Source organism: Myxine glutinosa, chromosome 1 (assembly GCF_964187855.1).
Source record: "Myxine glutinosa chromosome 1, kmMyxGlut1.1, whole genome shotgun sequence".
Taxonomy (NCBI): domain Eukaryota; kingdom Metazoa; phylum Chordata; class Myxini; order Myxiniformes; family Myxinidae; genus Myxine; species Myxine glutinosa.
Window position 1 is genome coordinate 206,283,787 of NC_136261.1, and position 23,644 is coordinate 206,307,430.

The following is a 23,644-nucleotide window of genomic DNA, read 5'->3' on the forward strand; positions in this document are numbered from 1 at the left end:
CTGCAGGAGACGGCCCGGAGATTCGCCCCGGTGTCGACGGCGCGCCACGGGCACCCGCCTACGCACGTCGCCCCGGAGCTTCGCACCACGGAGTACGTCTTCGTCCGGCACGACGCCCACCGGACACCACTGCGGCCCCCGTACGACGGGCCTTTCCACGTGCTGGAGACCGGGGTGAAACATTTCACCTTGGACATCGGCGGTACTCCCGACCGCGTCTCGGTGGATCGCCTCAAGCCGGCCCACCTCGACGCGGACCACCCACCGCCGGTGGCTCGGCCCCCGCGTCGGGGCCACCCCCCCTGCGGACGGACCCCCGGCACCGCCCAGGCCCGCCGGCACGCCGCCCCCCGGTCCTGCACCCATCTCGGGTGCAGCCGGAGGCATCCCAGCTGGCATCCCTGCACCCCGGTCGCCAGAGGGCGCTTCGGCCGGGTCATCCGTTTGCCCCGCAAACTGGCCCTCCAGGTGTGCGGGAATTCTGGGGGGGCGCGTGTGGCGGACACGAAAGCTCACTGGCGTGAGGGCATCATTCCGCCCACCAAGTGGGCGGCGGCCACGCCCGAGGGGTAGGCTTGGCCGCGGGATATACACCGGGCGCGCAGCCCGGAGCGCTCCAGTGCTACAGTTGATCTCTTATAATAAAGGCTCTTAAACTTACCGCGTTGTCCGCTTCCTTCTTGTTATACAAGTAAGCGCGCGTAGCACCGCGCTTCATTACGATTACAGAGCAGCGTGCTGAGATAAGGACCTCCTCCCAATACAAATTGGTTTACAGCCGACTTCGTACAATAACACCTTTCCAGATGTCGAGGGAGTTACTGCACACGAATCTGGGTTGAGACCTTGAGAAAATCCAAGTAATTTGAACGCCACGCACTGGTGTTCACCACGTGACGTGGAAATGACGACAACAACGTGCGACGCGGTGGGCGGAGCGTAATGCGTCACGGCGTGTAGACGTGACGTCGGCTGCAGGCGACGGCTCACAGACGCAACGCAAGCCGGCGGACAGTTTGTGCAGGATCGGTGGTGAGAAAATGTGATGTTGAATCGTGTTTGTAGCTCATCGTATTGTTATTGATCTTTCAGGATGTAATTGTAGGTTAAATGTGTGTTGAGGTGATGGATGGTTCCACACGATTCCCGGCGCGTCGTGCTGTTAAAGTACGGTGATGGGGCAGGAGGGGAACGGGCCTCGTAAAGGTTTCATCATGTTTATAAAATGGTGTTTTTGATTTTTTTAATACAAGGAGGCAATATGGCTCATACGAGGAATATGGCGGTACTTGCTTCGCTCATTTCTGTGCGGGTGTTATTGAAGAGGAAGAACGAAAAGAAAGGTTTAAAACGATTTTCATGTAATTAGTATCTTGGTCACTACTGGGTTGGACTCCACGGAGATTTAATGATCTTGTGGGTTGGGGCTGCGAGGGAATGAGGGACGATTCGATCTAAAACAACGTGGCGGTGACATCCGGGACGTTTGCGGGAGCAGGAGCGGGGGTGGTTGTGGGAGCCGGATCGGTTGTGGTAGCCGGGTCAGGGGTGGTTGTGGGAGCCGGATCGGTTGTGGGAGCTGGGTCGGGGATGGGGGTGGTTTCAGGAGCCGGATCGGTAGTGGGAGCTGGGTCGGGGATGGGGGCGGTTGTGGGAGCCGGATCGGTTGTGGGAGCTGGGGTCGGGGATGGGGTGGTTTCAGGAGCCGGATCGGTAGTGGGAGCCAGATCGGTTGTGGGAGCTGGGTCGGGGATGGGGGTGGTTGTGGGAGCCGGATCGGTAGTGGGAGCTGGATCGGTAGTGGGAGCTGGGTCGGGGATGGGGATGGGGGTGGTTGTGGGAGCCGGATCGGTTGTGGGAGCTGGGTCGGGGATGGAGGTGTTTTCAGGAGCCGGATCGGTAGTGGGAGCCAGATCGGTTGTGGGAGCTGGGTCGGGGATGGGGGTGGTTGTGGGAGCCGGATCGGTTGTGGGAGCTGGGTCGGGGATGGGGGTGGCTTCAGGAGCCGGATCGGTAGTAGGAGCCGGATCGGTTGTGGGAGCCGGGTCGGGGATGGGGGTGGTTGTGGGAGCCGGATCGGTTGTGGGAGCCAGATCGGTTGTGGGAGCCGGATCGGTTGTGGGAGCTGGGTCGGGGATGGGGGTGGTTTCAGGAGCCGGATCGGTAGTGGGGGCTGGGTCGGGGATGGGGGCGGTTGTGGGAGCCGGATCAGTTGTGGGAGCTGGGTCAGGGATGGGGGTGGTTTCAGGAGCCGGATCGGTAGTGGGAGCCGGATCGGTAGTGGGAGCCGGATCAGTAGTGGGAGCCGGGTCGGGGATGGGGGCAGTTGTGGGAGCCGGATCGGTTGTGAGAGCTGGGTCGGGGTCGTGGATGGGGGCGGCTGTGGGAGCCGGATCAGTTGCGAGAGCCGGATCGGGGGCGGTTGCGAGAGCCGGATCGGGGGCGGTTGAGAGAGCTGGATCCGGGGCGGTTGAGAGAGCCGGATGGGGGGTGGTTGAGAGAGTTGGATCGGGGGTGGTTGAGAGAGCTGGATCGGGGGCGGTTGAGAGAGCCGGATTGGGGACGGTTGAGAGAGCCGGATTGGGGATGGTTGAGAGAGCCGGATCCGGGGCGGTTGTGAGAGCCGGATCCGGGGCGGTTGAGAGAGCCGGATCCGGGGCGGTTGAGAGAGCCGGATCCGGGGCGGTTGAGAGAGCCGGATCGGGGGCGTTTGAGAGCCGGACGGGTGATGGTTGAGAGAGCCGGACCGGGTGACGGTTGAGAGAGCCGGACCGGGGGCGGTTGCGAGAGCCGGACCGGGGGCGGTTGCGAGAGCCGGACCGGGGGCGGCTGCGAGAGCCGGACCGGGGGCGGTTGCGAGAGCCGGACCGGGGGCGGTTGCGAGAGCCGGACCGGGGGCGGTTGCGAGAGCCGGACCGGGGGCGGTTGCGAGAGCCGGACCGGGGGCGGTCGCGAGAGCCGGACCGGGGGCGGTTGCGAGAGCCGGACCGGGGGGCGGTTGCGAGAGCCGGACCGGGGACGGTTGCGAGAGCCGGACCGGGGGGGGGGGGGGGGCGGTTGCGAGAGCCGGACCGGGGGCGGTTGCGAGATCCGGACCGGGGGCGGTTGCGAGATCCGGACCGGGGGCGGTTGCGAGAGCCGGACCGGGGGCGGTTGCGAGAGCCGGATCGGGGATGGTAGCAGTGACAGTTATGAGTGCCGGTCCTGTTCTCAAAATGCTCTCTGGCCCAAGTGGTCCCTGTGTGCCATTTTGTTTCCATTCACCGCGAACTTACAATATCATCGCTTGTGTTATTTGTACATCAGACAATGCTGTATACTTCTCCAGAATCATATTGTTATATTCAGGGGTGTAGTGCTTGGTTTTGTCAATACGTTGGACACTTTGACTAGGGAGCGTTATTATAATACAGGTTATAGGCAACACAGAACCATATGAATTGACGAATACAGTAAGGTGCAAAAGCTAGACAAACTTTTCAACCATTTAATATGCAGATTTTATGAATTATCTTATGTTTACAACAATTGGCATAGCAGATAAGCATAATGTTATACATGTTAAAATCATGCCTATCTGCTCTGCCATCTTCAATACTCTCAGATGTTTACCATCCCAAAAACGACTTTGTTTCATCAACTCCAAGAAAGACACCAAGTTAGGACCTAATGCCGGCAGACGTGGCGCCTAGTTTAATTTCCATCCGAAGGATGGCGCACACATTGAATCGCCCTGCATGTGAAACACCTGGATGACAGTCTGCAGCTGGGCCGAGATTCGAACCCAGGCTGCACAGCTTAGAGGTGAGTATGCATACTTCTAGGTCTAGGCCATCCTGCTAGTCTTTACCATATAGTACTAAATAACAAAATTAAACCACCTCTTTATTTCTTAAAATATATAATTTTGTTGAAAATCAGTGATTAAAGACTAACTGATCTGACTTTTTCTTAAAATTAATGGCTTCTGAATTGTGGGATTAAGCGGGTGTGAGTGCTAAGCTTTTGATTATCTATATAATAATACCGTAAGGACTCGACTTTGTTATCCCTTTTATGCCGCACCCAGTGACCCGATGCCCAGGCACTAATGGATTTACAATCTACGAACCGCGCTCTTTGTTTATCACGTACATCCATACTCGAAAAATCTGAATTAGCCGACGTTGGGGCCCAAAAGCATCCGATTAACGGCCGATACGACGCCATCGTATTGGCGTCTGCTGGGTGAAGGCGCAGCAAGCCGTCCGCTGATTGGACAGTCGAAGGCGACAGCAAGCCGTCCACTGAGTGGACAATCCAGAGCATGCATTCCGCCATTTGTGCCGGTGTCATAGATCGCGGTGTACGCTAACCTCATCAAGTGGGTTTACCATAATTTATTCCATATACTGTGATTACGACGAAGTGAAACCGATCAGCAGCCCATCAGTATCGTATAAAGCAATAAATACCAAGGCTTCAGCTTCTGAAAGCTTAAAACAAAGTGTACTTCGCCGAGTGACGAAACGTAGGCGTAGGCCTAGGCCCTACCTATCCAGTTGTGTTTCCGTTGTGGCCATGATCTCAACAAATGGCGTAGGGTAGGTCATGATCAGCCTCCCCCCCCCCCCCCCCCCCCCCTTTCGTTTCACCAACTCCTGCATCTGCCACCGTTCATGATTGTCAAAGTAGGCTTTACCCTGTTCACGATAAGGTAGAAATCAGTGAGTTGTATACGAAGAGATAAAAGGATGGCATTGACTTCGAGACGGTACGTGATATTTTCAAAAGTATATCGTAGCGTTGTCATCTATCTATAATTCCAGTAATCTCTGTGTGTATGTTTGTTTGTCTGTGACCGCTGTTTCTCGACAACCACGGGTCCGATATACTTTAAACTTGCCAGGTATATTGCTGGGGACCCGAGGATGTGCCTTTTCAAGGTTTTAAATTAATCGCAGAAGTAGTTACCGAGCTATGTCCAAAAAACGATTCAACCAATCAGAGAGCAGCGAGCTATCACGTGTGCCGAACGTGGCGAACACACTCTGCCTCGGATGGCACATTTGAGAGCGTATTCATTTATTTCCCGTCGGCAAACTATGTTGGCGCTATGTTGGCGTTAAACTATGTTTTAAAACTAATTAAATTAAAACTAATTTGCGATTCTTTCGCTTTCCTGCGATATGCGACCTTCCGGACAGTCAAATGAGGACGTCACTTCCGGACTTACGTAGCGGGCGCCATTTGGAGGAGCTGGGAGGACTCGGTCGTGATAGAGTGAGCCTGAGTGAGTATATCAAGACAAGAACAAGATCTAGAAGGAGGTATGTACGGTGCGATTCATATAATATATTGTTTAGTTATCGTCGATGAGGAATTTGGGGGCCCGATTAACTGCAGCGCCATCCGAGCTGCGGCGTCGGGATGATACATTCATTGTACGGTAACATCACGCACTTACGGGCACGTCCTATATATATAGTACGGGCATGCCCTAGTTTAAGTAGATTGCAATAAATACGTTGTTCATATACGCAGGCGAAGGCGAAAGCAAGCCGTCCACTGAGTGGACAATGCAGAGCATGCATTTGTGCCGGTGTCGGCGATCGTTGTTCATATACGCACTCTTCATTCTCATCTTTCTTCCTAACTCTTACTCGGACAAGCAAATCCCCTATGCCATCCATAATGGTACACTCTATCCATACACCACATCCTCCCTTCCGTGGATGTTCCACGGGTTTCGGCGAGTCCTTATTATAATTCATGGACCAACATTTGTGTGTGTGTGTGTGTGTGTTTGTTGCATTACTCTTCCTTCAGTTCTGGGCCAATTACATCCAGACTTGCTAAATAGGATCAGCAAGACCCCAATTAGTGTATAGGGGTGTTTTTATCTTTGCCGGTGGTCTTGGGAGAGGGGAGTGGCTGGCGGAGCATGAGGTGAAGGGGACGCAAATTCTCGATGTAAATTTGTATCGTGTAGCGCCACCTCGAGGTGGGAGAGGGTATTACAAGTGTCTTCCTTTACAGTACTGTATTCCTGCCCCCACGTTTTCCAGTGCAGTGAGGTGTTTTGAAGCACGTTTTTGCTTCATGCACGTCACCCGGATTATTTTTATATTTTATTTCCGGAGCGATTGAGGCAGCTGTCAGTTTCCTATTTATCGCCCAAATAAAGGTATTTGTCAGAAGAACGTGTTGAATGCTTGTAACAAAATCGCCCCATAGGGCGGGTACTGTCATGGTAAAATGTGTGTATTTCATTTATCACTCATTTTGGGGACTCCGATGGTTAGTGTGATGTTAAAACTTGATGGGAAGGTAGATCTGGTGATGACGTCATGGCCGCAGGGCTCCGGTACCTCAATTTGGCACTACACTACTGTTTATATTCTTACATAATGACAGGATGCTGTTCTTTTGGGTGCACCAATCGGTCGGAAAAGGCATTCGGAATGTATAGATTCCCTGCAGATGCTGAAAGATTGAAATTTTGGGAAAATAAAATTGTTCTGATATGGAATTCGACTTTGGGGTCGTTTTTGTCCCAGGCAAGTTGTAGTGTGTGTACATTTATCTGTGGTGCTGTAGTCTTTTTGTAGTTGGTACTGGTAGTGGGGTATAACTTGTAAAAATATGTAAATCATCATTGAAATATCTATAGATAATTCATGACATATCAAGAAGATCCTGGCAAAGTTACTATAAGAAAACGCATCACTTGTTGCAGTTAACATTGGCGAACAACACATCACGGTCCGTGACGTGGTTAATGAGACGTTTCATGAGAATATAAATTAACAAGAACGGAACTCGTTAGAGCATCTACCGACACCAGGCTGAACAGTTTACATTTTGTATCCCACTGATAGGCCGGATCTGGGTTCGGACTTGAACCAAAAATCGAACCGGCTTGTTCTTGTCACCTCACCAACGCGTCGACATAGTTTGGTCAGAACTCGTCCACAACTTTTTTAAATATCATGCTGTATATAGTTTTGGCCCCATCTTTCAATAGTGAAGAATCACTTGGAAAAAATAATAATAATAATGCCTCTGGTCACTTTCGGGGGGCAGGGTTCTTATCATTTCGTCCCATGACCAAAATCTTATCATTTCGTCCCATGACCAAAATCTTATCATTTCGTCCCATGACCAAAATCTTATCATTTCGTCCTTGTCACACAATCAAACTGCCCATTAATTTTCGTCTGAATATGTCCGCAACTTTTTGAGATTCCTGTTCACAAACAAACAGACAGGGTTGAAGATATAACCTCCATCCACCTTCGCTGGTGGAGGTAATAAAGGAGCACATACATATTTTCAGCACATGTAAAGGATTACATGAACATACATGGTTTCAGCACATGTGAAGGATGACATGACCATGCATATTTTCAGCACGTGTGAAGGATTACATGCACGTGCATGTTTGTCAGCATATGTGAAGAATTACATGCACATGCATGTTTTCAGCATATGTATCAAAGGATTACGTGCACGTGCATGTTTTCAGCACATTTGAATGGTTATATGGAGATACATGTTTTCAGCACATGTGAAGGATTACATGCATGTTTTCAGCACATGTGAAGGATTACATGCATGTTTTCAGCACATGTGAAGGATTACATGCATGTTTTCAGCACATGTGAATGGTTATATGCAGATACATGTTTTCAGCACATGCGAATGATAATATGCACATGCATGTTTTCAGCACATATGAATGGTTATATGCAGGTGCATGTTTTCAGCACATGTGAAGGATAACATGCACGTGCATGTTTTCAGCACATGTGAAGGATTACATGCATGTTTTCAGCACATGTGAATGGTTTTACGGAGATGCATGTTTTCAGCACATGTGAAGGATTACATGCATGTTTTCAGCACATGTGAAGGATTACATGCATGTGCATGTTTTCAGCACATGTGAAGGATTACATGCACATGTTTGTTTTCGACACATGTGAAGGATTACATGCACATGCATGTTTTCAACACATATGAAGTATTAAATACACATGCTTGTTTTCAGCGGTACAGTACTTATGTTAATATAAACTAGGGCGTGCCCGCACGTACGTGCTTGCCCGTACGTGCTTGCCCGTACGTGCGTGCAAAAAAACATGCGTGCAAACAACAACAAAAAAAAACTTTGAAACCACGTGGCAGTAACGACCACAGAACCCCCCCCTCTATTTACATGAAATGGTTTGGTCCATTCGCAAACCCCCCCCCCCCCCCCTCTATTTACATGAAATGGTTTGGTCCATTCGCAAAGCCAAAGCGAACGGCTTGCGAGTACGGTGACCATACCTTGGGAACCACTCGTCCGATTAATTTCAAACCTTGAAAAGGCACATCCTCGGGTCCCCAGCAATATACCTGGCAAGTTTCAAGTATATCGGACCGGTAGTTGTCGAGAAACAGCGGTCGCATACAGACACACAGAGATTACTGGAATTATAGATAGATAAGAGTTGGAAAAAAAGAACCCCTTCACTTATGGCTCATCTCCATTTTAACGCAGCCCTCTTTTATTCCTTCGTTGGTATTTCTAAATTTGTTCTTTCCCATTCCATTCGATTTTAAAGGAAAACTTTCGCTATCCATATATTTTCAAGGGGCTGGCAGGAGGCCTCGAGGTACACATACTCGTCTCTTAGCTGTTTAGCCTGAGCTTGAATCCGACCCAGCTATAAACTGTCGTCCTGATGTTTCACAAGCAGGTGATTCATCAAGGTTCGTGCAGTCCCTCAGATGGAATTAACCCGGGAGGTCCATCTGCTATCATTAGTTGGTGGACGTTAAAGATCCCAAGGTTCCCTTTGCAAAGAGTCAGCGAGTTATCACCTGATCAAATTAGAAATTCTTGCCATGACTAACTGCTCAGAAGGCAATGGCAAACCACCCAGTATCACCCTTGCCAAGCAGCCTCGGACCCGCCTTCAGGCAGCGCACACAATCCATCAATCTTCTCGGGCTCTTTTTTCCATTCGCAATTGTTATCTTTTCTAATTCTCCACTCTCTTGATGGTGTGTGCATCTGGCGTGGATGGTGTGCCTCAATTTCTGTCTTTTACTTTCCTTCTTCCACTTCTTTCAAATTTCTGCATTCTGTCACTGCCTGTGTGTTTCTTCCACTCACACGCTCTGTACATCTCAAATTAGGCACTCATCAGTGTGAAGCTTTTACTCGAGCATTACACTTCATTTTGCCGTGGTTTATTCGATATGTTTTCAGGTCAAATCAATCCTGTCTGATTGTATGCTTACTTTGATCCGTCGAAAGAACGAAAGAAATCATTACGCAATATAATCTCCCTTTTGAGTACAGAGAAAGACAGCTTAGTGAGAAAACGAAAAGATTACGCCTCACACAATACAAACAGATTTGATATGCCGTGCTCGATGGAAACAAAATGGCTTCAAAATGCACGTTGTCACAACTCTCCATAGGGACTCAACTTATAAACGCCCCCCACTCTCCACTTCTGTCCATTCCTCTCCACTCAACCACCCCCCTCGCCGACCTGGCACTCTCAACCACCCCTCTCGCCGACCTGGCACTCTCAACCACCCCCCTCGCCGACCTGGCACTCTCAACCACCCCCCTCGCCGACCTGGCACTCTCAACCACCCCCCTCGCCGACCTGGCACTCTCAACCACCCCCCTCGCCGACCTGGCACTCTCAACCACCCCCCTCGCCGACCTGGCACTCTCAACCACCCCCTCCCCGACCTGGCACTCTCAACCACCCCCCTCGCCGACCTGGCACTCTCAACCACCCCCCTCGCCGACCTGGCACTCTCAACCACCCCCTCCCCGACCTGGCACTCTCAACCACCCCCCTCGCCGACCTGGCACTCTCAACCACCCCCCTCGCCGACCTGGCACTCTCAACCACCCCCCTCGCCGACCTGGCACTCTCAACCACCCCCTCCCCGACCTGGCACTCTCAACCACCCCCCTCGCCGACCTGGCACTCTCAACCACCCCCCTCGCCGACCTGGCACTCTCAACCACCCCCCTCTCCGACCGGGCACTCTCAACCACCCCCCTCTCCGACCGGGCACTCTCAGCTATAGCCCCTATATATTAGGAGTAGCGACATGGTGCATCCTGGAAATTTCTCGTCACATGGGTCTTGGGCGCCATTTTGTTTCCATTGATTGTTTATTGATTGAGCACACGGTAGGCTATAGCTCCGAATCATTATTTTTAAAATGGCAAGATGCTGTGCCATTGAATGCACCAATCAATTGGAGAAGGGTTTCAAAATGCACAGATTCCCTCCCTACAGATGCCTGAAGGAAAAATATTTAGAAAAATAAAGTTCGTCGTCTGAGATGGAAATCGACTTCAGGGTGGTTTCTGTGGCATGTAAATTTATGTGATGCTGTAATTATATTGTAGTTATATAACTATAGTTGGGTATAACTTGTAAACAGACGTAAATGATCAACGAAACATCTATCAATTTATGACATGTCAAGAACATTCTAGAATTAAGCATAAACACGTAACTTGTGTGTCTGTAACACAAGTTTGTTTATTTATTAGAATTAGTGTAAACGTTGTAGTTAACATTGGTTAACATGCCACGATCCATGACATGGATAATTCCAAAATAATTCAGGATCCATTTGTCTTCAGCCTAATCTTGCAGCAAAACCGTATATTGTATTGAAAAAAGGATCAGAATCAGAATAGAGGGAGAAAATGGAGAAAACGAGGAGTCATATAGCGTAATAAACGAGATGTGGGAAAGGGAAACCATGGAAGATGAGAGATGTAATGGGAATATAAAAGAATGAAGGATGATATGCACATGCACATTTTCAACACCTGTGAAGGATTACATGCACATGCACAATTTTACCAACTGTGAAGGATTACATCGACATTAACATAATCTGGGTTAATGTGTGCGAGTGGATGTGAATGCCTGACTAGTGTGGGGGGACGGGGTGGAGGATTGGGCTAGTGGTTGAGAATGCCTGGCAGGAGAAGGAGGAGTGTGGGAAAGGTGAGGTTGGGCGAGTGGTTGCGAATGCGTGGCCGGAGGGGGGTGGTGTGAGGGAGTGGTTGTCAATGCTTGACCAGAGTGGGGTCGGGGAGTGGTTATGACTGCAAGGTCGGAGAGGGTGGGAGCTTGCGAGTGCCAGGCCGGAGAGGGTGGGAGCTTGCGAGTGCCAGGCCGGAGAGGGTGGGAGCTTGCGAGTGCCAGGCCGGAGAGGGTGGGAGCTTGCGAGTGCCAGGCCGGAGAGGGTGGGATCTCGCGAGTGCCAGGCCGGAGAGGGTGGGAGCTCGCGAGTGCCAGGCCGGAGAGGGTGGGAGCTTGCGAGTGCCAGGCTGGAGAGGGTGGGAGCTCGCGAGTGCCAGGCCGGCGAGGGTGGGAGCTCGCGAGTGCCAAGCCGGAGAGGGTGGGAGCTTGCGAGTGCCAGGCCGGAGAGGGGGTGGTTGAGAGTGCCAGGTCGGCGAGGGGGTGGTCGTGAGTACTTGGCTAGTGGAAGGAGTTGAGGGAGTGGGGGACAGGGGAGGATGGTTCTGGAGTACTGCATTTCATTTATGCAGCAGTAATTGTAAAATAACTGCTCTTGTCGACAGCGACAGTTTTCCCATCTGGTTTGATAGATTTTACAGGCTGGAGTTTTATCACAGATCGGAAGGTTGTTGTTTTTTTTTAAGGCTGTGGGGTGATTTGAATGAAGAGCTATGGAGTAAGTGTGTTGAAGATCAGGAAATATAAAATGCAGAGTTTTTGATCCCAAATCAGATTTGTATACAATATCATCATTTGTTCGGAATTTGTATACAATATCATCTTCCTGATTTTAATATCTTCCTGATGGTGAAACAGGAATTTACCAAACATGTTTTTGTTATTTGCTTATTTGGGTGAGTGAGGATCAAAGGCCATTGAAGAGGAGAAAGCTTTGCAGCAGCAATGTTGTTTCATTGTCGAGAGCATTGCACTTTGTTCTGGAACTGCGACGGTGCACCTTCAACTGGGTGCTGATACTTTAACCTGAAGAAGCCAAAGTAATTTTTTAATATTTTTTCCTAAAAAAAAAATCTGATTCAATTGCTACAAAGCTCTATAGCTGCATTGGTTTGGTGAGTTTTATAGCTTAGAACAGGGGTTCTTAACCTTTTTCCCTGTCAAGACCCCCAACGGATTGCCCATGATGTCCCCATACCCCCTTCGCCAGACTGTTGACTGACCAAGGCACACCGAAGGTGCGCAAAGTTAGGGGGGGCTGGGGGCATGTCACCCTAGAATTTTTTTGATTTCTAGGTGCTCTGTGATGCATTCTGAGGGGTGTTTTTACTTTAATTGCCTATTTTTTTGGATGAAAATTGGTAACTTATCACCCAGAAAATGGGCCAATAATTACACAAATAATTGAAATATAATTTGTTTGAAATATAATTATAAAACCACCTTTAGAGGCCATTTTTCCCCGCAAGCGGGGGTTGGCCTTTTTCGGGAACTGTGGTTGTTGTTTTTTGGTCCCCTTTTTGAAGCAATGTTTTACGGCCGGATGCCCTTCCTGCCGCCAACCCTTTTTGCCGCCTTTAACGACAAGCAGGGAATTACCAGTGAACTGGTACTCAATTAGCCGACCTCGGAAGGATGACAGGCTGAGTCAACCCCCCTGGCGTTAATTCGGCGATCGACCAGGATTCGAACCCAGGATCCTAGGATCCTAAGCCGGCACCCTAGCCGCTAGCCCAACACCAGGGATCTATAATTATATAATACAAATTGAAATATAATTATACAAATATATAATTTGTTTTGAAATATATATATTTATATTTAAATATATATTTATGATATATTTAAAGTTGATATTTCATTGAATTTATTACAATTTATTATTATAATTTATTACGAGTCTAATACCCCCAGATTTTGGTCCCCATACCTCCAAGGGTTATGGATACCCCATGTTAAGAACCCCAGGCTTAGAAGTTAGAGGGCAAAGGTTGAGAGGAATTGTGGAGGAGGAGGTTTACTTATGGGTTTGGGGGTAGGGTTGTTTTGTAGGGAGAGGTTGGTATTTGAAGGATCAAGCCCAGGGTATCAAAGGTCGTAAGCATGTCATCTAGGCTATGAAGAGGCCATGGCGTCCATGGATATCCAATTAGAGCAGAGTGGAGGGTAATATACCAAATGTGGTGGTTTGAAAACCATGGTAAAGATTCAGTTTGCCCTCGGGGCACGTTCCCTATGCTTTTCTTGACCTTTATAACCTGTCACATGCCTTTTTTGACCCTCACTCTGCCCTTTAACATTAGTTCACCTACCGTAGCTTTGGAACACTTTTTGGTGTACGTTGTTCACCACGACTCAGCCTTTTATGTGCACTTTCCGAGTTTCCTGACCTCACGAGTCATAAGTGGGTGAGAGCGTAGAGTGTGTTTGCAGGCAAGTGCGACCCACTTTAATCATAGGGGGTGCACACTCGCATTTTCGCAAACACAGGTTGCCAGATAAGGTACTGCGTGCGTTTCTGGGAGCAGAGGCAGGTTTATCATGCGACAACCCTGCTGCGGATTCTGCTGTTTCGATAGACAGCTTTGTTCTTGCTAAGTGTCGCGTTTTCCCCAAGTCAAGAGTTGCAAAATGCTCTCTTTGATGCCTGAAAACGAGATGCAAAGATTTATCTCGTAATCATGTTTACTCAGTGAGTTTTTAGTTGGTGGTGGCTCGTGTGAACGATGTCCACCAATATATTTAAGAGTTGAATGGAATTCTTTCCTGAGTAATAGTCATGCACCATCTTTCCAATCTATCGTGCAAGGAAGCATTCTCCACAGGGCCCAAACATGGAGCGCTGGTATTAAAAGGGGGGTGGGGAGGGGGGCAATGTGCAAGTGGTGGGGCAATGTGCAAGTGGTCAGATGGATGGCGAATATACCATTGTTTCTGCCTCAAAACTTCATCGGCAAAACCGGGAAGAAAAATACTTTGTATAAATATTGTGCAAAAAAAGAAAAGAAAAGAAGCTCAACGCTGTGAATCTGTGAATCGCGCATCGTCACCAAGCGTCACCTGAGCATAATCAAGTCTTTCAATCTGTTTGTCGCTTCCAAATTTACTTACAACTCCACTTATTCCATTTGGTTCTCGACTTTTGTCAAAGCATTCACCACGCTGAATGACACCACGGTATTCCGGTGGGTGGTACTTCTTGCCCAACCATCGTCGGATTGTTTTGGTCTCCGTTTATTTATTCTTCACAGGATTGTTGTTGTTGTTCCATGCTTCTCCCATCTTATCAAATCCCATACCATCCCATTTGATGGGTGTAACTTACACCCTCCTTGATGGAGTTTCACTCTACCTGATGTGTGTAACTGCTATTATAAAATACAGTATCATTGCTCTGCTTCGTGAATGAATAATACGATTAAGCTCGCTTTAGCTCATGCGCTTTAGCTCAGGTTGATATTGAACTCCAGAGTTCAGCCTCTGCTTGTTTAAATCTGTTGGTCTTTTTGTTGCTTCCATATGATCTGTGACCCCAGGTTTGTTCCCCATAGACATGACATACAGTATTTTCTGAAGGCACTACCTTCACTTGTGCATTTGTTCTTTGGCTCTCCTCCTTCTTCTTCATCTTGATCTTCAACAGCTATAATTATTCCCACGTTTTTCTGTGGTTGGCCGGGGGGGAATCTTGGCCCAAGACTTTCACAAACTGGCTGGCCAAGCATGATGCTTGACTAAAGTTAGTGTAGTAATTTGGAATTTAGCCATTGTGCGGGCAACGCCTCACCGACTCTTCGTGAAGGACACCGTGGGATCTTTCTCGTCCACCAACAGATGCTGGCAGACAGGACGTGCAATTTAACGTCCATCCGAGGGACACATTCATGAATCGCCCTCCCTGTGAAACACCAGAAGAACAGTTTATAGTTGGGTCTGGATTCAAACCCTGACTAGCTTATAGTCAGGTTCACTGTGTCAATAAATTCTATTTCGTTCAAAATCATGGTAGATTAGCAAACCTATACATTTTTGGAAAGGTTATAGCATAAGGAAACTAAAAATCAATGTTTACATTTGGAGAGATACCTGTATGGCGGCCATTTTGGATTTTCAAAATGGCCACTGTAAAATACATATTTTGTTCTATTTCTGCCTCTAATTACCCTAAAAACTTTTAAAAATATACTAAACCTATATTTTCAGGGACAAGGAATCCAATGAAAGTATCAAATTAGTGCTATGGGGAATGGTAAGACACGAATCAAAGGTTTTGAATTGCAAAATACTGTCTTTATATTCGCGATAAGTTGCATAATCAAATAGATGTTATCATTTTGTACAGGCAGTTAATAACATCAAAATGTGTCACAATAATTCATATCACCAAACATACACAGGCAGTCAGCAAAATCATATATACACATGCAGTCAGTATAACTTCACATCTACACAGGCAGTCAATGACAAAATATACACAGGCAGTCAATGGCATCAAACATACACGATTACAGAATATGCCATTTAGAGTTCGTCATCACTGTCCTGTGTGTCGTATCCGACAATATAGTCCGCATCGTTTTCACAGTCCGTTCCACACAAGCAAAGGTCGGTCAAATTGATTGGCAAATCGAATTGGTCGAATGGTCGATCGAATCGAATTCGATGAATCGAATCGAATCGATCGAATTGGTCGAATTGGTCGAATGGTCGATCGAAGCGATTGGTCGAATGGTCGAATGGAATTGGTCGATTGGTCGAATTGGTCGAATCGAATTGGTCTGAATTGGCAAATGTAAACATTGATTTTCAGATTTTCCATGTAATAACGTTTCCAAAAATGTATAGGTTTGCTAATCTACCATGATTTTGAACGAAAAAACATCGTGAACCTGACTATTAGTGCAGAGTATGCGTACCTCTAGGTCTAGGCCATCCTGCCAACCCTCCTTTGTCTCTCCATAATCTTTATAATTAATGTTGACATTCAGGGATGTCTCCAAATACAACATTGCGAGATCTTTCATAACCCTTGTGTTTTGTCTCCACTACCAAGTTCTGAACTAATGCTGTCCAGAACTGTTCCATCTAGAAACGAGCCCATTGTTTCCCTTTAGCGAAAGGCCAAACCAGGATGTTATGGCACGTTTTGTGGAACGATTATGCTTGGTTCGGAATTGGCTTGTACATGGTTCTGTTTAGACAAGACATTAGAGGGAGAAGGTGTTAGATGATGAGAGCAGTCTGTATAAAAGATGGTCGACTATATAAAAATTTCACCTTTTCTGTACATACCTTTTCTGTACATATATTTTCCTTTTCATACCTTTTCTGTACATACTCTGTACATACTTTACATGCTGCTTCTGCTGTCCAAACAATGGATGGAGGTCCTCAATGTCAAACAGGAAATTAGAGCTGTCTCCCTTGACATATCACATGCCTTCGATAGCGTGTGGCACCCCGCTCTGTTCACCAAACTCTCCTCCTATGGTATCCATGGAAATCTCCACGCATGGCTTGCGGACTTCCTCTCTAGTCGTAGTCAACGTGTGGCCCTGAATGGATTTCTCTCATCTCCCTTTCCTGTTCAGGCTGGAGTTCCCCAAGGCTGTGTTCTGGGGACTGTGCTTTTTCTGGTCTTCATCAATGATCCCTCCGACTCTCTGGAAAATCCTCTCTATCTCTTTGCTGATGACTCCACCCTCTGCCGCTCCATACCTCATTCCTCAGATCGGCAATCCGCAGCCTCCTCACTCTCTGCAGACCTGGTCAAAATCACAGACTGGTCAAACAGGTGGAACATGTCTTTCAATCCTGACAAATCTCACACTCTCACTATGTCTCTTCGAAAAGACCGTCTGGACAACCCTCCCATCTACTTTCTCAACAATCCTCTCCAAGAAGTTCTGTCACTCAATCTCTTGGGTCTCACAATCTGCCATGATCTTTCCTGGGAAAACCACATTTCCAAGCTGGCCTCCAAAGCCAGTCGCCGACTGGGCATCCTCCGTCGTGCGAAGTCCTTCCTTGGCACACCTGAGCTCCTCACCACTTACAAGGCTTTCATCCTCAGCTCAATGGAATACTGCTCTCCCCTCTGGGCTCGTGCTCCTGCCTCACACCTCGCTCGGCTTCACGCTGTTGAAACCAAAGCTTTTGGAATCATTGGAATCTCCCGCGATGAAGCCGATTGTGAGGGCCTTTCACTTACTCACCGCAGGCAGGTTGGTGGTCTTTCTGTCTTCTACCACGTCCTATCCGGCCTAGCCCCCCCTCCCCCCGCCCCCAGCTCTGTCTGTGCTCTGTCCCCGAAGTACTCCTACAGGTCGCACAAGATCTGCCTGCAACCCTCTTCTGGTGAAACTGCCAAAATCAAGACTCTCTGCTCACCTTCACTCTCTCATTCCTCTTTTCTCCCGCCTCTGGAACAAACTCCCCCACTCTCTTCAATCCCACTCATCCCTCCAGGTCTTTAAAACAGCTATTCACCACCATCTCTTATCTTCCCCCATCCAAAACCTTGATCTTTTCTACCCCTGTTAATTCACCCCAGATCCACTTTTCTGAAATATCGACTTCTTTCCTGGAAGTCCTAGCAGCGTCCATGTGTTTTTTTTTCCTCTCCCACCCCCACCCCCCTTCCCACGCCTCCTCCCCCCAAGCCCAATACCTCCCACAGATCTCCCGATGTCCCTGCTCTCAAATGTTGTACTTGTGTGCTTCCCCTCTCTCCCCATCTTGTCTCCCACTCCCTTTATTTCATCTTTTGTGTCCGTTTTTTTTTTTTTTTTTTGGCATTAATGTTAGCTCTTACACGAACCTCGATCTTGTATACAAAAAAAAAAAAAAACCCTTTACTCTTTGGGGGTGTCTCATGCCATTTACCCAAAACCGTGTATGTTTAATTTGGGGGAAACACCTGCACTTAGTTCGTCATTTTATTTTGATCATCAAGTGGACCCATGCCTTTTGTAACCCATTTTACACGTGTATAGCAATTGCATCGTTTAACCCTGAGAGACCGAGTCCAAGTCCTAATACCAAAGTCTCAAGTTCAGACTGTTTATTGGCTGGTTTTTATTCTTATTTTTATTACCTCCGCCACCGAAGGTAGACGGGGGTTATGTATTCACCCCTGTCTGTTCGTTTGCCTGTCTGTCTGTTTGCCTGTCTGTAAGCAGGATATCTCAAAAAGTTATAGATGGATTTGGCTGAAACCTGGTGGACAGATTGGGTATCTGGCAAGGACGAATGGATTCGATTTCAGTGAAGATCCAGATCCTGATGCAATAATATTGTTGTGGATTTGAGAATTGTTGTGTTTTTTTTGTATTGTTGTAAGTGTAATGAATTGTTGTAAATATCACCCTCTGTAAGTGTAATGAATTCTTGTAAATATCTCCGTTTGGTGTGTAAAGGTCAACGGTCGTCCTCCTAGTTAAGCCATAAACATGCACGTAGCAAATCATATATCCTTCTAAACAGTTATCTCCTTAGTCTATGTAGTTGAAGGCTCTGTTCCCACTAGTTGACACTGCATTGCACCAGATGACATAAGGTAGCTCCCTTCCATTCCCAAAGCCCCCATTCCCAAAGCCTCGATTGCCAACTGCATTCGTCCTCCATTACGCACGCGGTCGGTTCGGGGAAGAAAGGCGTGGCCCCACCTCATCATCAAGGGTGGAGCCCCGAACGACCAACCACAGGTTCGGTGGGTATGGCTTGGTAAGGCGTGGCATAAAACCCGCGGCGGGACGCCCCTACCTCAGATGAGATGAGAAGAGATGCATAAGGGGCCAGAGGAGAAGCAGTGAGAGGGATTTGAGGGAGGTGCGCTGGACCAGAGGCAGATTCTGCGGAAGAGGAAAAGAGCGTCGGAGACGCAGGAGGCGGAGGACGCGGGAGACAGCCGCCGGTGTGAAACCAAATACGTGGAGCTGCCGGCTCCTCGCTGCCAGCCCGAAGCGGAGCTGTGTTTGCCGGGTTTTCGCCTCGACCCCAAAAGCGCGGATCGGAGCGCGCGCTTAGAGCTGGACCTCGACGCCTACCATCTACCTGGACCCACCTCTGCCGTCCCAAACCATTCCTGTCCTTCCATCCTTTTGTGTACGTGAGTTTGTTTTGTGTGTCTTGTCCCTGGGTCAAGTAAGACCGTTTAGTTAAGCTAGTGTTGCACTGTGTCCTTCTGGTCCGTCCCTCTTTCTGCCTTTATTTTCTTATCTTTCCATTCTCCTTGGTTCTTTTGGTCTTGTAAATAATAATAATAAATTAGATTTGTTCTTCCTACCTTGCCTTTTCTTTCCCTTACATCCGTGTCGTTTTAGTGATTTCCCAATTGAATACCTGCGGCACGATTTGGCCAACGTTCAAGAATCGGGTCTAGTTTCTGTTAATAGTTTGTGCCGCGGTTGCTAAAACCGCTCGGCAATTAACATCTGTCCGCGGCACGAACGGGGCTGCGCACCTGCTTTTCCGGAGGTAGCTGTGTAGCGTCAGGAGCGGAGACGGCCAGTGAAAATAGAAGGGGGGATTAACCCCTCCCCTCCCCCCTAAGGGGAGTGCCATACTCCGGTTCCGTAACAATTGGTGTCAGGAGTGTCGGATTCGGACCTGAAGCGCGAATAGCGCGCTCAAAATTTCGAGTGGCCCGAGATTTTTATTTTTAACACCACCTAAATTAAAAAATCGTGCCATGGATGGTCAAGGCGACGGGATGCCGGTGGGGGAATAAGAAGAGGGGTTAGGGGTAACCCAGGACCAGAGGGAAGAAATGGAGGAGGAGAGAAATGGTGAGGTGGTTGCGGGTGTATCAGGCGCACAAGATGACGCCCTTGCGCAAGAGGTTTCAGGCGCACAAAATGGCGCCTCGCGCGGTAGCCGCGCCCGCTGCGCAAATAGGGGGAATTGATGTGCGGGACCTCATGGCGCAGATTAATTCAGCCATACTAATGGGGAATATAGGATTGGAAAACAGAATGGGGGAGAAAATGGGAAACCAAATTGGAGGTTTGGAAAACAGTATGGGGGCAATGAGGGACGAAGCGAGGGGTACCAGCGAACAGTTGGGAAATAAATTTGAGATTTTAGACAAGAAATTTGAGGGTTTAGACAAGAAATTTGAGGGTTTAGACAAGAAATTTGAGGGTTTAGACAAGAAATTTGAGGGGTTAGACAATAAATTTATGGGGTTGGACAACAAATTTGAGGGGTTAGACAACGGGATAAAAGGGGTGAAGAATGGGTTAACGGGGCTAGAAGACAAGATGGAAGACAAATTGCGGGAAATAGGGGAGCAATCCGCCCGGGAAATCAAACAGATGGGGAACCAGATAGAGGAGGTGAAAATCGGGTTGGAAGGTAAACTGGATGCTCAGAGGAATGAATTGGAACAGATGAGGGCGGCCTCTACCAAGGAGATGGGAGAAATGGGGGAGGAGATAAGACGAGGTGTGGCCGAGGAGGTCTCGGGGGTACGCGAGGAGGTAAGGCGAGGTGAGGAGCATATGGAGAAAGAGGTGAGAAATAGTACGGCTAGGTTACAGGGGGGCATAGAGGATCTGACGAGGGGAGTAGAGCAGCTGACAGTGGGACAAAAGGAATTAGTGGAGCAGGTGGAGAAGAACACTGCGGTAATCGGGGGGTTAAAGGCGACGCAAAAAGAGATAAAAGAGGAACTTGTAGCGACGAAGAGGGAATGTCAGATGGTACATGAGGGTTTGACAAAGAGGTTGGACGAGGTGACAGAAGCAATGGAGACGAAAGAACGGGAGGTGAGGACGCACATAGAAATGATCAAGGTGACCTTAGAGGACGAAATTGAGGGGGCGCACCGGGAAATAAAAAAGGTGAAGCAAAAATTAGAGGATGTGGAAGAGGGGGTGAGTGAAATTAAGAAGAGACGGAGGGAAACTAAGAGGGAGATAAAGGAGGAGGTGATGGAATATGTACAAGGTCTGTGCTCAAATCATGAGGATGTGCTCACTAACCAAATAAAGAGTTTGCAGGTGGCGGAGGAGGTGCGAAGACGAGGTGAGTGGCGATATACTCGGAAATGTATATGGTGTGAGGGGAGATTCAGTCTGCTTGGGTGTTGATTTAGACCCGGGTGTTCGTGAGAGGCCGCTGGTGAAGTGTGCGACAGGTACAGAGTGTGAAGGAGGAGGTGTGCGAGGATGTCCGACTATGGGGTGTGAGGGAAAAGTGCGCGCCGAGGAGTGAGTGTGCTGTCGAGAGTGAGTTGGTCGTGGCGCGTGTGCGGGGGGGGCACATGGAAGCGCGTGATGGGGAGTGTTACAGGGGATGTAACGAAAGAGTGCACACCTGTGGTGAGTGTTACGGAGGACGTAACGGGAGAGTGTGTGCAAGAGGATGCGCGAGAAAGGTGTGTTACAGAGGAGTGCATGCTTACAGAGTGCGCTGTCGAGAGTAAGGGTGAATGTGCGACCGAGTGTGGTGGTAAGAGTAGTGAGAGTGACACGGAGCACTAGTTGGTTGTAGCAGGTGAGGAAGGATGTACACCTGGAACGAAAGGATGCACACCTGGAATGGTCGGGCGCGTGTGGGAATGCACGCTTGAGTTGGTAGTGGAGCACGTGATTGGGTGTGCGGAGGAGAGCACACCCGTGGTTGTCACAGAGGATGTGACCGAGGAGTGGGCGCGAAGAGGTGTTGGTGGGGTGTGCGAACGGCGAGTGTGCGCAAGAGGGTGCGCGAGAGGTGTGGTGTGTAACCGGGAGTGCGGTGGTGAAATGGACGGAGTGTGTGGGATGCACTGGAGGCGCCGAGACGCCAGGTTTTGTGAGTGTGAAACGGGTCGCGTATGCGAGTGAAGCATCGACGTTGACCGGGGCAGCGTTTAGGGCGACGGATAGCGTGCGCGGTGCGCTTTGTTGGATGCTAGGCCCCGCACGGTCGAGTCCGGGCCTTGTCGGGCAAGGCGACTGGTCCGGTTCAGGGGCAGGTCGGAGGAAGCGGAACGGTGCCCCGTGGTGGGGGCGGGGTTCTGACCGGGCGAGATTGAGCCATCGGGCCAGGGACCGCAAGGTGCCGCGCCGAGATGGTGCATGGAATCTCGGCCCAACGAAGCCTCCTCCCCAGAATCATGAATGCCGGACGAACTCGACCTGCAGGCGACCAAACCACCCGAATTCATTGCTCGGCTGTGCGAAGCCGGGCTTTGAAAATGTAACGACGCACCGAGGCTCAAGTTTAATGGACGGTGATGATGATCGTGTTTTGATCCGAAATTGGGGGAGTAGTGAATAGGATTTGCAGGAATTTGATGAGCGAAATTGATAGTAGAAGATGCCCGATGTGGTGGGATGGCAAATCCACAATCCCTCACACGGGGGGCAAAGGAGCTATAGGTTTATGGGGTTTGGCAGTGAAAACTAGCCCGGGAGGGTGAGGATAACATGATAGGGATCGAGAGAAGATTGACCATAGGTAACGGTAAGGTTAGGTAGCAATATTGGACAGGTAGTCGGGGACATAGAGAGGGTAGTTGGATTATAATGACGAGGGAGCGCAATAATGTAAGGGGCGACGGGGAAGCGCGAGTTTTAGCAGGGCACCAGGTAGGTCAGATGATGCCGTGTGTGTGTGTTTAAAAGTGAACAGGTGTATTGAGCAGTGTATGAGTGAGTAATGGTGATTGTGTGTTGTGTTGAGCAAATGGTCCTGGAGGAAGGCGGGTGCAGGTGGCACCAGGTGAGATGGCACAGGTGTGCAAATACAGGGATGGAAAATGGTTGTGTGGGATACATGGAGTATGGAATATATGGAGTATGGAATGGATGGTCGTGGAGTGAGTATGTTGGAAACTGTGGAGTGGAGTGGATGGTGCGAAGGTGTGGATGGGGGAAAGGAGGATGGACCCCATCACGAATACCCGGGGAGGGTAGTTTAAGAGTTAGGTAGAGGGAGTAGGTAAATTGTGGTTGGATATTGGCATCTGTGGTGCGTGGTGGAAGAATGGTGTTTGGAGGGGTGCATTAGTGACGTGGAAATGGCTGGGCGTGTGGCCTGTTAGTGTGTGTAGTTGAATGGACACTCCGCCACTGTTAGGGTGTCGGCCAGGTGAGGCCGCAGGTGGGCTCTGGGAGCCGTTAGAGTTGTGGATTGGGCCCGAGGATCCGGAGGACGGACCCGGGTAGCCCAGTGCCAGAGGGCACCGAGTGGGGAGAGCGCCAGAGGGCCTTCCCCAGTTAGATAGGTTAGGGTGAGGAGCAGGTAAGCTCGGAGGCAACTACAGTGGTGGAGGTGTGCAGGTGGGTAGACCCGCTGGGAGAGCCACACGACCCAGTCCTGAAATTGTGCAAGGGCACAGGGAGTTGAATCGGGGGAGTGAGACCCCAAATTGATGAAGCACCACAGTTTGGTCAATGGGAATTTGGTTCTTAAAACCGCATAGAGTAAGTTGGCCAATGGATTGGCAGGGAAAGACCCCGGGTAATGTAAAGTGAGTTAATGTCATTTAGAAGATAGTTAGGATTAAGAATCTCCTCGCACCATCTACATCCACTCACCTGAGGTGACAGAACTCCACACCATGCCAGGCTGTTTTTATTATTTTTTGTGCAAATGTTTGGATTGCGAGATGCATCATGACGTGGGTGTGACATTGTGCTTTGTTGTTCCAT

The 23,644-nt window shown here is 49.1% G+C and overlaps 1 protein-coding gene across 1 annotated transcript in view; it reads left to right on the forward strand.

Annotated features, from left to right (window-relative positions):
- Positions 1–934: 934 nt before the first annotated feature.
- Positions 935–23,644, forward strand: part of LOC137432998 (uncharacterized) — a 57,275-nt gene continuing 34,565 nt past the window's right edge. The window contains exon 1 of the mRNA XM_068125369.2: positions 935–1,032. The gene's annotated coding sequence lies outside the window, so the exon portion shown is untranslated. The remainder of the gene's footprint in view (positions 1,033–23,644) is intronic.